The sequence below is a fragment of the Camarhynchus parvulus genome, chromosome 2 (genome assembly GCF_901933205.1).
Source record: "Camarhynchus parvulus chromosome 2, STF_HiC, whole genome shotgun sequence".
Lineage (NCBI taxonomy): Eukaryota > Metazoa > Chordata > Aves > Passeriformes > Thraupidae > Camarhynchus > Camarhynchus parvulus.
The window spans coordinates 139971306-139975637 of record NC_044572.1 but is presented as its reverse complement, the minus strand read 5'-3'; positions in this window follow the sequence as shown (position 1 = coordinate 139975637).

Below are 4332 nucleotides of genomic sequence, written 5' to 3'. Positions count from 1 at the left end.
GAAAAAACTAGATATAAATTGACCTCTTTATGTTTGCATATGTGAAGGAATCTTCTGTCATTGTTTCTTCTGGGTAGATTTTCTGTCTTTCTCTCATTCTGAAGATTATCCCTGCTCTTTCCTAAATTCAATGAATGTCACATCATGCCATTACAGTCCTGCCAAGAGACAATGAATAGTAATTTCTTCTCAGCTCATTATCACAGCTCTTTAAACAACCTGAGGGCTGTGAATTAATGATTTAAGTCAGACCCTGATTAAAGTCCTGCTGACAACAGGAAGGCCAGAGTGATTTCCCTATCTGTGAGTTGCCCTCTCAGTAGTCACCTCCTAAATTATCCCATGAAGGGGAGAAAGACTTGCAGTCCCCACCAGCACCACATCCTGGGATAAAGTGCAGGAGCATCACAGGGGAAGAGGAGGGTCTTTCATGAGGTAGATGTCAGGCAGGAAATGCTGTTCCCAAAGAGGAAGACATGGGCCTCTGGACAGCTGCATGGTCTTCATCCTGGGATATTTCCTGGTCTGATCTCATGGCTCACCCTGCTTTGAGCAGGAGCTTGAATTAGAGACCACTGGAGTTGCCCTCCTCCCTGAATTACCCTAAGATCTTATAATCATATGAGAGAAGATGTACATGAAAAAAAATATAACAGAACCTGATGACTAAGAAGAAGAGAGTGAAAAATTTAGGTCAAGGAGATGGGTTCATGAGTGTTTCTCTTTGTCTGGCCCCTCCTGCCTCCATACCACCACTCTGCATGATGAAGGGTCTTTCAGGCCCTCTGAGGTGTGATAACTGCTGCCATCCTATTCCCATTGAAAACAGTATTTCTGAAGCACTGGACCTGTTTCTCCCCTCTTGGATCAATGTCACAGCAGCAGCACCTGGCCATCTAGTTATAAGATGGTGCAGTATAAATGAGAGATGGGAAAGATGTGCGGATTTTAAGAACAATGATTGGTGTCTCACACAGGTGTAATAGGATGTTGTGGCATTTTAAAGGCCTGATCCTTCTTTGGGAACATTTCTAGCTACCTAAAAATATCAGGGGCAGATCCTGAATACCTGAATGTGCCTTTATAGCAGGCGTTTTAATGTTCAGACCCAGCAAGAACAGGGCAACGTAGGATCTAAGTATCTTCTTGTTGCTGTTGCCATGGGTCTGTAACCAGAGACTATAGAAAAGATAGATGAAGATACTTTGGTGTCCAATGATAGGGTGATATTTTATCCTCCAGCACACTGTATGCTCACACCAAGATAAGGTACCCATTCTCAAATGATGTAGTTTGAAGAAAAAGCCAGTGGGAGTCTGAAATACACGTGAAGTAGCTGGTTTAGGCAAAGGATTTGTTTTTAAATTCCAACAAAAGTGCCCAAAGCTGTATGAGTGGTTTCTGTGAAACCTCTAGAAGCTCAGCACTCTTTAAACCAGCTACGTCCTTATTTAATGTGAAGCACATAACTTTGGCAGCCAAATTTATTTTTGCCTGAAGACTGTTTTAATTAACACTAGTAGGTCATTATGACTAAAAGAGAGTGCAATTGCTTTCATCTTAATCTTTCACTCTTTAATTAGAGATTGGCCTGAAACCAAGCCAGGAGCCCACACATCTTCACACCCACGTGTACTGGGCCAAAGTCATTATTGAATTACATGCTGTATCTCTCTATCTGTACACAATGCAAACAATGACTCTTGGGAAGTTACTCTGTGCTGTAAAACTTGTCCCCATGCCTTTATAAGTTTAGGTCAGGGGGTTCAAGACCAGTATCTATAGATGTAGCCTGTTGCCCTTGCCTACAAAATCAGAACCAAGCCCAGTATTAAGTATCATATCAATGTGAATGGTAGCCATGGTAATAAGACTCAGGGAAAACATGTTTGCTGAGCAGCTAAATAGAAAATTAATAACATAATAGTTACAGAAGAATGAGAGAGAAAGACCATAAGGATATCTGGACTTAGAAGAATAGGAAGAAGATCAGATAACTGGCAAGTAGCAGCCGCAGAAGAAAGTTAGCAGATTTTTCTGTGGGCAAGAGTCAGCATTTACAAATTGCAGCAAAAGAAATTCCTATCAGACATATGGAAGCAGGTTGTCTGGAGAGGTTGTGAAATTTGCATCCTTCAAGATTTCAAAAGTTCACCTGAACAAGTCCCTGAGCAAGCTGATGTTCTCCCAGCTAGGCTGAGCTGCCACCCCAACCAGCCACCGCTGCTGCTTGAGGCATCTTCCCATCCTCTCCATGGCATCTGATTAATTATGATCCCTGTAATTGTCTCTTTATACAATGAGAAATGTTAATCCTGGGTTTTCTTCCCTCTCCCAGTTTTATTAAGACCATAATAAGGAATACTTTTTTTTGTCCCCTGTCAGTTTAGACTGAAAATTTGGGTAAAGGGATGATCTGTCTCTTGATCACTGTGGGGGCTGGTGGTCATTGAGACAGTGCACATAACACTGAATAAGCTCAAGACAGAGACGTCTTGAGCAGTCCTTTTTCTTTATCCATATTTGTTCATTTTCACCTGAATTGCAATAGGATCAGTATATGAGTTTTAGAAGTTGTCTGACATCAGCAGTCTCTGTGTACCTGTCTGCTGGCTGGTCAGATTACAGCTTTTTTTCCGCTCTGTTGCTTAGTGCATGACATTTCATCATCCTATCGCATTAAAACATAAGAAGAGCTGCTCTGGATCAGATCAAAGGTTCAATCACCACATTTCCAAAACTGAATGATCCCAAACACTTAAGGAGAAAGAGCAGAAGGAGCAGGATGAGTATACAGCGTTACAACATGTTTGTTCTTTGGTAGATGCTTCTATTTTCTAGAAATTGGCCACAGATGGAGTTTTTACAGCAGCGATTACAGAGAGTCACAGTTTTTAATAGCCCCCAATAGCTTCCAGCCCATCAAGGGCTATGGGGCACCTGCAGCATCACATCTCAAGGTGCTGCTGGGTCACAAACCCTGTGATTGAGGCCACTTTCCCATTTGTGTTCAGACAAGACCATTATGTGTGCAAGATCTCACTCTCATGGTAATGCACTAATTTTGTCTTCCCAAAAGAAAGACCACTCAGGTCTGGTTCAGTGAATAGCATACCTCCCCAGAAACTTGCCTCAAGAGCTCAACTAAAAACTGATTTTATCTGACAATTTAGACTGTCCCACAGCAGAAACAGCTCTACCCTCTCAGCAGGGCTCATAACCCACCTCCCCTCCCTCCTCCATAGAGTGGGGGGCATACAGGACATACTGTCTTTGGCATGAAAAGTGATTTCTAGTCTATTTATAAAGAAAACTCTAACTAAGCAGCACTGATGTGCCCACTTCGTTGTACATGTGTCTGAAGCCATAATCTCTGGGAAAAAATAAGAGAGTTGTAAGGCAGACAGCAGGAGCTTTATTGCTCAGTAGCCCTGGCTCTAAATTGGCAGGGACCTGTGTGGGGATTCAGCAAGGAGCATCACTACCCTCCCCAAAGCAATAATCTATTTAAACAGCACACTCTGTACTCTGGGCGAGCAGGAGTTTGCGTAACTGTGCAAAGCCATCGAGCCTGGGATCTTCTAAATAAATGTCACATTTATCAATGTCTGAAGCACAAGAACATCCCACTAGCCTTCCCCAACCCCATAAACCAGTGCCATTAATGAAGTCAGAGAGCATTATTTTTTCTTAAAGGGTTAAGAGAGTAATCCACAGCCACTGCCAGGAAGAGGCAGAGCTAAACAGGCAGCAAGGAGTTGGAGCCAGCAGAGAGATATAAAGCTACATCAATCATCAGAATGGACTGCAACAAGAGCAAATGCATACAGAGCAAGAAAGAAAGCGAGAGGGTGTTTTGTTTGGGTAGCTAATGTTCCCTGGACAAGGAGAGAGAAAAATTCTCCTTTGGGTTTTTAATGCCACTCTAAATATTTATAGCAAGATCATGTCCAGCTGGTGAGTTAGCGGCAGCAGGGAGTAGGGAGGGAGGGTACACTTTCCCCAGCACCCCAACATCATTCTTCGGTCATTTCTTTACTTGAGAAGAGGGAAAAGGCTGTAGATTGCCATGTTTACCCTCAAAGTGACTCATCTGCAAGAGTCAAGTCCAGTGGCTCCTGCTCTTGCCCTCCCTCACCTCTCCTCATACACACACCCAGACCGTGTGGGCAGCCCCCAAAAAGCTACACCAGCCTGACTCCACCCTGCCTTTAAATATGGGGCTGGGCCTTCAGGGGTTTTATTGCCTTCAGGCACTTCACCACGTCAGAAAGGCCATGTACAGCATGCCCATGATGCAAAGCTGCCATTTTTAGAGCAAGAGGTTGCCCA